Here is a 14,370-nt window from a genome sequence, read left to right as displayed (position 1 = left end):
TTCGGCCGATGTAATCTCCGACCATATACAGGTGCATCTTATTGAACTTTGGAAACTGGAAGTCGAACATGAGAACACGTAGGGGATTTGCAACTGAAGTTTTTACTAAATCCATGGGGGTAAATCGTTATCATATCGTCTGCTATGACCGGAGAGAAGTCTTAATTTTATGTCATTCTTATTCGTAGTAACGATTGAACGTTCAACCTCCAGATCTACCTTTGTGAATTATTTAAAGGGTTCAGTCCGAAATTCCACCCAGATCCGATAGTTTGTCACGAAGATTACCAAATTTGAAACGAGGCACCTGATGATGGTCGGGGTTTACATTACAAGATTAGAGGAGAGTATATAACAAATGAGAAATATTTGAAATCAAGTCTCCCCTTGCTGTTATTTCAGATCATTTGAAACCATAACAGCAAGTTTTTGTCTCCCCACCATCAAGCCCAGAGGTTTTGGGGGAATAATGCTCCCTATCTTGGGTTAAGCATATTGGGAAGTGATATACAAACTGCCATTAGCGTATTAAGCAATGCTCTTTGTGTAAACAAATCGAGCTTGGACGTTTGGACAATGTCAAAACATTGTTAATTCACTACCCGCACAGCAGCAGCCGAATAGCGTAATGGTATGAAGCCTTGACTGTCGTTTGGGCGTTGGGTTTCGATCCTGGCTTGAGGTAGTTGGTAGTCTAGCTGCACTGATGAACTTTGATACAGCAAAACAGTACTGTATGTGGATGACTATATATATATCTGTGTGTGTGTGTGTGTGTGTGTGTGTGTGTGTGTGTGTGTGTGTGTGTGTAGAATTCCCCTCTCAGAACAGGTAAAATTAATTCCTCTAATACAACAGTTCGAATCATCTAAATTTGATTGGTCTCAGAAATCTCTAAACTGAGGAATTCGTTAAAAAAATTCACACAAAACAAGATAAACACTAGGAAATGAAAATGCCACCTTTTTTTTCACACACACACACACATATATATATATATATATATATATATGTGTGTGTGTGTGTATATAAATTATTTCCAGTCAAACAACATCGCAGCTCACAAGAGCCACAACAGCCAAAAAATCGGAAGGCTAAGACTCGAGTTTTGCTCTCATTCGGGTTCATCAGTTAGACATATTTGAACATCGGATTCGAAATTTGAGCCTCTTGCATGCAAGGTGAGCACTGCCACATGAGCAAAAATATATATACAATGTACATATATATATATATATATATATATATATATATATATATATATATATATATATAGTGGCCTGGCAAGGTCACAGGGGAGACAACTAAAGCAGCAAAACTGAAGCCGCATGTCAGGTCACTATATATACAAATGTAGACAAATTTGGGCATATTTTATTGGTTTGAAAATATACGTTTTTTTTTAAACCATAGAATAGTAAACCTGCAAATTTTCACGTAGTTTCGTCCTATAGAACCAAATATTCAATTTGGCTATGAGTATATATCACTTTTTTGGGGGGCAATTTTATAAGTTTGAAATCTTGGCGACTATTGATCAGAATTTAACAAATGAAAGTTCGTTGGGAAGTTAGTGACCTGAATTGTGTAGTGCACTATGTGACATTTGCCCGTAAGGTCGCACATTATTGTTTAAACAAGTGGGGGATCATTTTTTATATTAATTTAACGTAAAATGAGCACCCACTTTATGGCCACCTTGGATATAAAGTGGTTGTTTATTTACGTTAAATTAATATAGAAATGTGATCCCACACTTTTTAAAACTATAATTCATATAATTGAAGTTACTCACTTCCTGGGATTTTAACTTTTGTTTTCGTTTTCAGCAGCCTCAAAAACCTATTATAGTGGTAGTTTTAAATGATTTTTTTTTGTGGGTGGAAAGATGCTTCATCTTTACCAATATTTCAATCAGCTATTTATTTTCCTAGTTTTACATATGAATTACAAAATATCTGATATTTCCCCATAACCTCTGGCCTTTATGGAGGAGAGACTTGCTGCTATGGTTTCAAATAATCTGAAATAACAGCAAGGGGAGACTTGATTTCAAATATTTCTCATATGTTATATCTCTCCTGTTTGGTTTTCATACATAAAGTAAATTTTACAATGTATAAAGATTATTTGTTACTGGAGATATTCATAATTATACCCTATTTCCAAAAAGAGGAGATATAACATGAGAAATATTTGAAATGAAGTCTCCCCTTGCTATTTTTTCAGATCACTTGAAACCATAGCAGCAAGTTTTTGCCCCCTTCCATCAAGTCCAGAGGTTTTGGGGATGTGTGTGTGTGTGTGTGTGTGTGTGTGTGTGTGTGTGTGTGTGTGTGTGTGTGTGTGTGTGTGTGTAAGTAAAATTCCCCTCTCAGAACAGGTAAAATCAATTACTCTAATACAACAATTTGCAACATTTTTATACCTCCTTGCAAAGATTAAAATCAAGACATGTCTAGAACCCACACTTTAATTTTAATAAAAAATTTATTGCATTATTTTTTAATCTAGAAAATGTTTAAAATTGAGGCTTTAGGAATCTCAAGAAGAAATTGTAATTCAGGGAATTTTTTTAAAGTTTATTTTTCAAATCAGAGGTTGAGTCCATATTGTGCTCCCCTAAAACTCCTCTAAAATACTCCAAACTAAAATTTGGAGAATATTAACTGATGTCTTAAATATCTATTTGCTAAAATTCCACAAAAATCGGAGGTATCTGAATTTTCCCTGAAAGCTCCCACTCTCCTTTTGAATAAAACAAAATTAAACTAAATATAGCCCACATTACGCCCCCTTACTTCTAGTGAATATGTTCCAAATTTATAATGATTAGTTATTTAATTTAGGAGCGAATCATGTACATACAAATATACAAACATATTTAACTTTATGTAGAGATATTCAATCTCTGCAGATTGAATATAAGGCTGTTTGTTCATAAGCTCAAAAAATTTCTGGAGATAACCCCCATAAACATTTATATTACGGAATAACATGATAAATATATTTCAGTTTGATCCAAACAGACATACACACTATCATGTAGCCATCATTTGTGTTTGACAAAATTGCCAAATTTTTGCAGTCCACATGTCTGGTCTTTTGCGCCATAATAACGAAATACGTTTTAATTCATATCATTCAGATCTGGGAAATTATAAAATAAAAATATTAGTAAGAGGTTCTGGGGCAGAAGTGCACAGGGGTCACGTCTGATTTCAAGGAAACGCTGAGTGTGCCTTAAAGTGGAGGGGGGGGGGTAAACATTTTTAATTTACAAAAAATATATTTCTATTAATGTCACTTCATTCTCTTCAACCCAATCCGTGAGCCCTACTCCAAAAACTGAATATTATAATAAAAAAAATAAAAAAAGGTAATTCGTTATGGCCGAACACAAAGCAATTCTTATGTTGGCTAAGCACAAAAGCTATTATTTCAATCTCGGGAAACGTTGAGTCTTCCTGCTAGTGTTTTTATTATTCTAGATTAACAATAATTTTAAAAGCAAACACTTTAATTGTCAAAACGTAGACGAGTTATATTGAAGATTTCAGCTTTAAGATGTCTCCTATTGAAATCATCATTATCTTATAATAAGATTAGTTCCGGTTTTATAACAATTTGGTTCAATTAATAATTTCATGACCAAAAATACCGTCATAATTAGATTAGATTATTAACAGTATTGTTTGGTCATTAAATTATTAATTGAACCAAATTGTTAACTAAAACTAATTAGGCTAAGATATGTTTCCATAGCAGCCATCTTAAAGCTGAAATCTTCAATATAACCACGAGACTAAAAATTTTTTCCCCCTATAAATTAGTCACAAACATTGGATAATTTGAAAAACTGATCCATTACTGATACATCTGATTTTCTGAACCAAATTTATTTTAGAGAACTGGAATGGCAAGCATTCTGAATTTTTTTTTTTCTTTTCTTGCGTTTTTGACAATTGTAGATCGATTATCGCATCTTCTAGCCCTTAAGCATGTGTGGCTATTTATATTTATATGTGTACGTGGATCGTGATAATTGTTATAATTTATATGTGTGTACGTGGATCGTCGGGTTATTGTTATAATTTAATAAATCGTAAGTATTAGGCACATCCATCAATTATTAATTTTTAGACTTACTGAGACGGTAGTTATCTATTTGCACATTTCTTCATTATAAATTAAACTCACTAAAAAATTAAAATTAGTTCTTTTAAACATTATTATTATTTGTTAATATTACTTGTTATTGCTTATTATTATCATTTGTTAATATTACTTGTTATTGCTTATTATTATTATTTGTTAATATTACTTGTTACTGTTTATTATTATTTGTTAATATTACTTGTTATTGCTTATTATTATTATTTGTTAATATTACTTGTTATTGTTTATTATTATTATCATTATTATTTGTTAATATTACTTGTTATTGTTTATTATTATTATCATTATTATTATTATTATTATTATTTGTTAATATTACTTGTTATTGTTTATTAGTATTATTTGTTAATATTACTTGTTATTGCTTATTATTATTATTATTTGTTAATATTACTTGTTATTGCTTATATTATTATTTGTTAATATTACTTGTTATTGCTTATTATTATTATTTGTTAATATTACTTGTTATTGTTTATTATTATTATCATTATTATTATTATTATTATTATTTTTTAATATTACTTGTTACTGTTTATTAGTATTATTTGTTAATATTACTTGTTATTGCTTATTATTATTATTATTATTATTATTATTATTATTTGTTAATATTACTTGTTATTGCTTATATTATTATTTGTTAATATTACTTGTTATTGCTTATTATTATCATTATTATTTGTTAATATTACTTGTTATTGTTTATTATTATTATTTGTTAATATTACTTGTTATTGTTTATTATTATTATTATTATTATTTGTTAATATTACTTGTTATTGTTTATTAGTATTATTTGTTAATATTACTTGTTATTGCTTATTATTATTATTATTATTTGTTAATATTATTTGTTATTGCTTATTATTATTTGTTAATATTACTTGTTATTGCTTATTATTATTATTATTTGTTAATATTACTTGTTATTGTTTATTATTATTATTTGTTAATACTACTTGTTATTGCTTATTATTATTATTATTATTTGTTAATATTACTTGTTATTGTTTATTAGTATTATTTGTTAATATTACTTGTTTTTGTTTATTATTTGTTAATATTACTTGTTTTTGTTTATTATTTGTTAATATTACTTGTTATTGCTTATTACTATTTGTTAATATTATTTGTTATTGTTTATTATTATTATTATTATTATTTGCTAATATTACTTGTTATTACTTATTACTATTTGTTAATATTACTTGTTATTGCTTATTAGTATTTGTTAATATTATTTGTTATTGTTTATTATTATTATTTGTTAATATTACTTGTTATTGCTTATTAGTATCTGTTAATATTACTTATTATTATTATTATTATTATTATTATAATTATTATTATTATTATTATTATTATTATTTGGATATTTTGTACTACTATTGTCATCTTGAGTGTCATTTTCACGTTTCAATCAGATCTTCTTTAGGTGTATTTTTTCAAACTCAGGAATGTTTCTGTCGAACTTGGAAATTTGAACGGAATTGCGGACAGAACCCTTTATTTACTTCATGGGGTAGCATACTCTCATTCCCTAAGCCATGATTAGACCCATGTGGTTGCAATGGTTAAAGTACTTGGAAAAATCAATTGTAAAAATGACGTTCTCCTGATGCTTGAAAGTCCAATTGTCAGTGTGGGCAACCGAAAAATACAATTGCGAATTACTTACGACCTTTATCCAGTTGTGGCTGATGGAACAAGAGCATGCTACTCCTGTGAAGTAAATAAAGGGTTTCGCTCAAAAATCTAGAGTTCAACAAGATACACCTAAAGGTCGGAGGTTACATCGACTGAAACGTTGTGAAAATCACACTCAAGATAAGAACAGTAGTCCAAATAATACAAATAACCAATCCTTATCTAAAAAATTCAGGAACGTTATTTGTTATTGTTTATTATTATTTGATATTTTTTATTTGTTTTTGTTATTATAATTATTATATTGTTATTTTTCTTTGGTATTTTATGTTATTATACTATTTTTTTTTTCATTATGTTGTCATTATTTTGTTATTATTTGTCATTATTTTGTCATAATTATATTCAAGTTATTATTTTGTTATATTATTTATTTTATGATTATTATTTTGTCATGATTATTTTGTAATGATTATTATTTTGTCATGATTATTATTTTGTCATGATTATTATTTTGTCATGCTATTATTATTTTGTAATGATTATTATTTTGTCATGATTATTGTCATGATTATTATTTTGTCATGATTATTGTCATGATTATTATTTTGTAATGATTATTATTTTGTCATGATTATTTTGTAATGATTATTATTTTGTCATGATTATTGTCATGATTATTATTTTCTAATGATTATCATTTTGTCATGATTATTATTTTGTCATGATTATTTTGTCATGATTATTATTTTGTCATGATTATTATTTTGTAATGATTATTATTTTGTAATGATTATTATTTTGTAATGATTATTATTTTGTAATGATTATTATTTTGTCATGATTATTATTATTCAATTCGTTCATTCATGTTAGCATTAATAACTCATGAGCCATCCATTTATAAAGATAATGAAACTGCACACAATCACAATAGAGATATTAAAACTGTTTATATGTCTACGAGTACGTGAAGAATTTGAACAAAAAAAAAAGCATATAGATCCTCCTCTGAAAAAAAAGTGTTTTTTTTTTTTTATAACTAGAGACGATCTCTCTTCTCTGCTGCATTTTTATTCGTCAATTTAATTTTGTATGCTTTCACACGAGTCAACATGAATATATCTGTTCAAATCGCTGGAGCCATGAATATCAACATGGACATGGGTCATGTCACAGAATAATGAAACTACACAAAAACAGGGTTTCTGTTGTTATAAAAATACAGTTCAACAACTTTTCCTGTTACACATTAGAATTATTGTTTTTGTTTGTTTGTTTGTTTTTAATACCCATCTCGTTTTTTATAAATATGCGCACCGAAAAAAAATTTTTTAATCATTCAACAAGAGGATGCAAAAACAAACGTCTCAACTCAAATGATACCAGAATTCCTCACAGATTCTTGCATTTTATGGAAGCAGCATTGCAACGTGTGTATGTGGAGATTATCTATGGAAATTGCAAATGCTTGGCCTCTAACCCTTATCCCGCTCTAAGTTGTACACGTGCAAGGGCCCTAAACCAGACTTTGTGTGCCATCTGTCTGAGTGATAAACTGAACAAAAGATAATATTAATCAACTGTACTAATACACACAGTCCTGCAGCCTGCACGAGAAATTAATTATGGCAAGCAAGCTACAAAAATTGTGTTTTACACCTAGAAAGAAGCTGTACTACTACTAACTAGGTTATCCTCATGTCAGTGAAGTAAATATTGCACACACACGCAAGTTCATAAGTATATAATATAAAACTATATATATATATATATATATATATATATATGTTCACACACACACACAATTTTATAATGAAAGTATATAATATCAAACACTGTATGTATATACACACACAAAGACGCATCTAATAGAAAGCAATATGTATATGCAGTATTTTATAATATAGATGTCTAATATAAAAAACAGATACGCACACACTTTTTCGTTTCTACGCTAGAGAGATTTAGCTACTGTAAATAATTACAATGAAAAGCCAGAGACAGTAATAGTAACTATTACTGTCTCGTTTAACTATTACTAATAGTTAAAGTAGAGTTTTAAATAAGGCACCATGTTGGACATCGTTAAAGAAAAAAAAAGGCAGACAAACTATAGTAATAATTACGAGACAGTTCTTTTCAAGTGTGTACTACTATATGCTCCGATTGTCGAGTGTTTACGCATGTTTTGTAGGTTGAGGACGCAAAAATGCTACTTGATATATATATATATATATATATATATATATATATATATATATATATATATATATATATATATATATATATATATATATATAAAATCACTGACCTTAGAGTTAGTGTTAATATCCGTCTTCGCGTGCCACCGAAGCCGCAGTCTTTTTGTTTGTGTCCTTCTTTCTCTACTGGACCCGTCGTCGCTACAACGAGCAGAAAACAGGCTTGCAACAAGGCATTTATATTATCAACAAGGGACCATGTGTTGTGCGCGCGTGTGTAATACTCACTTGTTCTCTCGACGAACAACTCGTGGTAGGCGGGGAGGGAAGTGGGGTCGAAAGATCCAGAGAGAGGGGAGAGGAAGAAAAAGAGAGGGGGAAGAGAATGAGAGAAGATAAAAAGAGGGAGAAAGCGAGGGAGAGGGAGGAAGAGGAACAAGGAAAGACGAAATGGAAACAGAATGAAAAAATAAAGTCTCCTTGTCCAATCCTTTTAATAACTAGTAAATGTTACATCTCTCTCTCTCTCTCTCTCTCTCTCTCTCTCTCTCTCTCTCTCTCTCTCTCTCTCTCGTCTAGTAGTAACTAACGTTCATTCATGAGTTCATTCATCAACATAGTTTTCAAGTAGTTTAAAAAATGAAAAAATATCTATGGAAAAAGAAAGAAAAACATTTGCCAAAAATTAAAATTCACCTTTAAAAGCAAATAAATTTAAAAATCATAAATATTTAAAGTGATTTAATGTCTCTAAATTTTAGAGTTGTTTTTCGTTCTTTTATTTGTTTCCTCTCTCCCCCCCCCCCTTTTTTTTTTTTTTGTTTAAATCGATTCGAACCTTGGAGGATGGAGGAACAACATATCCAGAATCCTAGTTTAAATATTTCATGTGAATGTGGTTGGATGGAAAGATCATTGGGAATCCCGGAATGTTGAATTCTTTCTTCTAAAGTTCTTCGCAAAGTTCTTTAGCAGAATTGGTCATGAATGAAAAATAAATGATTTATTGACGAAGAATGAATATCACTCCATTTATTTATTTTTGATCATCTTTTTTCACTGCCTGAGATATATAATTTTTATGATATTTTTTTCTGTGTACATATTTTGAAGCTTTTATATATTTAAATCTATTCCTATTAAAAGAAAACAGTTAAAACAGGGGTTGTTTGTTTTTGTTTTTTGGAAGGGGGGCACCTATTGCTTAATGGATTTGAAGTTAGTTCCTATTTGAGTCACGTAAATTATTTAGTGTGAAATAGGTTTCAATTAGAAAATTATGACCTCAATTTAGTACTGATGAGTTTGTACAACGGACGGTGAGACAAAACCATGTGAATTGGTAATGATGGTTGCAACAATGCGGAATATGATTAAGAAGACGGCTCAACAAGAACTTGTCAGCATTGGACGTGGAAAACGCTCATACTGTAGTCAGCTGAGGAGCAATTGCGTGATATTAGGTTCCACAGGCGGGAACTTGGAAACTTTGCTCATGGAAGTTCCGTATAGTTTTAGATACGAAACGAAAGAAAGGAAAATTATTTACAATGGTTGTAACTAGAAGAGTTTTTGCTGTGAATGCTTTAGATGTAGGAGGGGTGCATAGATCGGAGTTCAATCGTGAAAATAACGATAGAGAAAAGAAAGTCTAGCAACGTGTCTCTCCTGTGAGAAAGAGGTTGTAAAAAAAAAAAAAAAAGAGTGCATCTGCATCTTCCATTAAATTTGAAAGTTGAGTTTATACTCTGTCAAGGCAAAAAAGGTTTTCTAAGTGGCACCTCCCCAGATGTGGCAGCAGCAGTGCAGCAGCACTCCTTCTCAGGACATATTTAACTCGTATACAGGTACAGAGTGGAGTCATTTAGTTCTGGTTAATTTGAGATTTGTACTTTTTCCCTCTTACCAATATCAATATTACCAATTTTGTATCCGATAATTAACTCTTTCAGAGCACTCATTTGTAATACATATTTTTTTATTCTTGCTTATTTGTTGCAATCATGCTTGCACTTAATGACCGCGCGAAAGACAAAGCAGAAGCTATTATATTCTTGCGCCCCCACCCCCACAAAATTTTGTGGTGTCGGACATGAAATGGTTCTTAAATTATTGGATATCTAAGATATATAGAGATGTCAAAGTGTTCCAGTCAAGAAAGTTTTAAAAAAAACAAAACAAAAAGATATATATGAAAATATTTGTCCTTTGCACAAACTACAAAACATAATGAATATAATTCTTTTCGTTAAAAAGACGCCGTCCATATGAAAATATATTTAAAAAACAAAAAAAAAAATAAAAAACACAATTTTTATTTGGGCATTTATATTTGTTTTACTAAAATAAAGTTACGCAAATGACATGTATATGAGTACGGAATGTGCGTTGTTGTTTATACTCAGATAAAAATAAAATACAGGTCTCTTCTGGTTTTCCCCGAAATCGACTTAAACGGGTGGCGATTAATGTGTTATGGCTTATTTCATAGTGTAATTTCTGAATCGTTGATTCGATATATATATATATATATATATATATATATATATATATATATATATATATATATATATATATATATATATATATATATATATAAAATCACTCCAGTATCCAAAACTCAAAAATTTTATTCATTTATTTATTCTTTCGGTCCTTTTCTGGAGAGATGTGAGTATCTGTTGCCACCTAGGGTTAGGGTTAGTAATATGGTTCCAATGCTTTTTAAATCCACTTTATTTATTTTCATCATTTTATTCTAGCTGACGATAGGGCAGGCATTCATTCGCTATTTATTTCATACATTCCAACCGAGAGATCTTGTTAAGATTCTAACGGTTCCTTTAAGTGCCGGTTGGAGCCAGGAGTAATTCTACAAAATTACCGTCGATTCAACTTTATAGTAATTGGTCAGTTTAGTCTTTCTCAAACTTAAAACGTAAGATGTATAACGCATGATGATGATGATGATGATGATGATGATGATGATGATTTTTTAAAATAAAAAATATATTAATATATAGTTCCTTTTTAAATGAAATATTTAAACCGATTTGAACGTTTAATAAATAGTTTAAATCAGAAGTGAACTAATATAATCGCATTTTATTTTGCTTTTTTAAGTAATAACTATGGCTGTGACAACAGAATATTCTTTTCATTATTTTGACTCTCGAGTATATATCCGACACAGTTAGACACACTTAATCAACCGAGAACCACATCCGTCTATATAAAAACATAAGCTATTAACGGATATATAGTCAAGAATCAAAACAATGAAAAGAATATGCTGTTGCCACAGCCCTAGTACCTATTTACTATGCCTCCCCACGGGACAGAGTTAGACACCAGGGTCGTTTTTTAACGTGGAGAAAAGGTACAAAAATAAAAATTGTCTCAGTCGTGAAGGATTTCTCCTCCACCGAAAGAACAAGAAATGGAAGTGCAGCATCTGAAGAACAGATACTACACTTTGATCTTGACTAAAATGCCACAGCCCTAGTAATAACAATAAAATGTTCACATATTTTAGATGAAGTTTCTAAATTCCTCCATTATTGTGGCATTGCACGTCTGTAACAGCCAAATTAATCCTTCACACTGGGGAAATATTAGACACGCTAGGATTATGAAGAATGAACATTTATTGTTATTAATTAATTGATTAATATCATAAATTTAGTAAACAAGTTTTGAACTTCTTAATCTTAAAGTTGAAATAAAATTTATACACTGAATAGATTAAAACTTATGACAATCTAATACAGTAATTATAATAATTAAAATTAAAAAAAAAGAAAGAAAGAAAATCAGTGAACGAAGAAATATACACTTTTTAATTGATATATTTTTTTTTTTTCTGAATTTAAGTAAAAAGAATATTAAAAACGACATTATAGTCTTTTTTTACAAACATGGGATCTAACAACGCGAAACAAGTGTTTTAAGCAGGGAACATCATAGACCACGTGTTTTGTGACTGCAACAACGTTGTTGCTTGCATTGTGTGTGTCAGAAGGAGGCTGGAAAAGAGAATCGATAAATTCTGAGGGGAAAGGGATGGAGACGGAAGATGATGAAGATGAGGAGCGGGAGAAAGAGGATGACTGACTACACGTCATTCCATTAGCATAAGGCAGGGAAAGAATGTGCGCATTCCGGTGCATTGCATATTTGTGCAGTTAGAAAGCCTACAAGAGAAAGAATTCTACAAAAACTGGATGGGATAGGATGATGATGCTGATGATAATGATGACAAAGTCAGTTCATATTTAGAACTCGAATATTTCAAAATGGAGAAAAACGAAATGCTAAAATTTACCAAAAAAAAAAAAAAATCACCATACATAAAAACAGAACAAAAATACACAATAGTTTAAGTTATAATTAATAATAACGACTAAAATAACTTTGCTAAGAACAAAGTGTAGTATCGGTTTTGATACCGCACTTCATCCGTCCGCGGTGGGTGATGAAGAAATCCTTCTAGAATTGCTATTTTTTATCCCAACTTAGAATGCCCTCCTCCCAATTTTGGTTAGTTGACCACCCGCCTCCATATTAAAAACCGACCTTATGCCAAACTCTGTCCTAGAGGGGGGGGGACAGACAAACAAATACGGACTAAATTAATGATGAAAATACCAAAACCCGCTCAAATCACTCAGATTTGCATGCATATATACGCACAGCCCGAAGGGGAGCGTGTTGGAGCGTTAAAGGAGACTTATTGTCACTCACACTAGTGAACACTACATTCCGCTTTCTTCGAGTATGGAAACTAAAATAATAAATTGTTAAAAAAAAATACATAAAACCATTCGAATTATTATACTTAAACATATTGTTTAAAAAAAAAAAAAAAAAAAAGAAGATTCTTTGGACGTTGGAGAGACTTGTTGTTGCCACTCACTGTCTGATGCATAGCATGAGTCGCCTTCTGTTGGTGTGAAAACTAAAACAAGGATAAAAAGAAAAAAAGATTTTTAAAATAATAATAACGCTGGAAAACTTATTAATCTTTGCTAATCCCTACGAGATTATCCCATTACAATATACAGCGAAAAATATCAATCCCAATACACGCACTATGCAATAACCTATCTTTAAGTGTATACACTACCATGGCCACAGATAATCAGCGTGAACTAGTATATTTAATAGAACGTACTAACTGGCACTAAGGATCTCCGGGACTCTTTATCAAATCAAAGTTAGTTCTTTCTTTCCGGATTGTTTATATTGTCCTACTCCATTTTTTTTTTTTTTTTAATTATGGGACGATTCCAACATTTTTTCCGATTCTGTACTAAATTCTTAATCCCGATTCTTTATAAATGTTTAAATATTTCACTATAAAATTGTAATTGTTTCCAGATTACCGAAAAAACACATGTTAAATGTACATATATTTTCTCGAACATAAAAAACACACTTTTGTGTGTGTGTGTGTGGGGGGGGGTGATCTGTAGATTTTAGTTTTATTGATAGTTATATATTTATAAATATTTATTTTTTTTATTACTACAAACAGTGGAAGATTCTGTTCTCAAGTGAAAAAGATTATTAAAAGAATCGTTTTTGGCATCGGCAAATAGGCACAAATTTTTTTCCGATTCAGACACCAATACCCCCAAAAGTTCTGATTTTTCCGATGCCAATCAATCATCCCATATATATATATATAATTCAATTAACAGCTATTGATATTTTAAATAGAGTAGTTGATAGAATAAATGTGGTATTATGGTGACTCCTGAAGTGAACAAAGGATGAAAGAATGAAAGGAAAAGCGATTGGAAGAATACATAAAAAGGATAAATATAGGATAACCAATGATCTCCCCCACCCCATCATCAAAGACACAAATTTGAGAGCCTTGTGCTTAATTTATTAAATTGTATTCATACTTTTTTAGCAAATAAATAATTTAAAATGTAGTATCTGTTCTACTCTAAGTATTTCTCTTTTTTATTTTTTGTTTTAGGAAGTCAGCACTTATCAAGGCTAAAAGGCCATTCGAGGATAAGGGTGAATGAGTGTCAGGTGACCGGTGAGAAATTACCGTGATGATTGGCGATTATAGCAATTGGGAAGAATTTGAGTATTTAAGAGGACGGCTCAGCAAGAACCTGCTTACATTAATTTAACAGGGTTGTTCATAGGGTAAATGTGGTATTGTGGTGACTGCTGAAGTGAACAAACGATGCAAGGAAAAATAAATCAAAATGCATCTAATTAAGAGTAACATAGAGGATAAATGATGACACCCACACTTTTGATGACCTTGTGCCTCATTTATAAATGGTATGTAATTTTATTTGTGAATAAACAA

General features: G+C 30.3%; 1 protein-coding gene across 16 annotated transcripts in view; it reads right to left on the bottom strand.

Annotated features, from left to right (window-relative positions):
• Positions 1–14,370, bottom strand: part of LOC145297650 (SHC-transforming protein 1-like) — a 438,749-nt gene that overhangs the window by 295,603 nt on the left and 128,776 nt on the right. For 5 of the 16 annotated variants that reach the window (XM_080143803.1, XM_080143789.1, XM_080143801.1 and 2 more), the window contains exon 1: positions 8,144–8,352. The exons of 8 other annotated variants lie outside the window; for them this stretch is intronic. The gene's annotated coding sequence lies outside the window, so the exon portion shown is untranslated. Of the gene's footprint in view, positions 1–8,143; positions 8,525–14,370 lie in introns of those variants that run through there. 3 more of the 16 variants (XM_080143796.1, XM_080143805.1, XM_080143790.1) reach the window with 3 other exon arrangements.

This window comes from Euprymna scolopes, chromosome 18, assembly GCF_053919585.1.
Source record: "Euprymna scolopes isolate OS-2025 chromosome 18, ASM5391958v1, whole genome shotgun sequence".
NCBI classification, from domain to species: Eukaryota; Metazoa; Mollusca; class Cephalopoda; order Sepiida; family Sepiolidae; genus Euprymna; species Euprymna scolopes.
The sequence above is the reverse complement of the archived record's forward strand: the minus strand, read 5'-3'. Positions and strand labels throughout refer to the sequence as shown.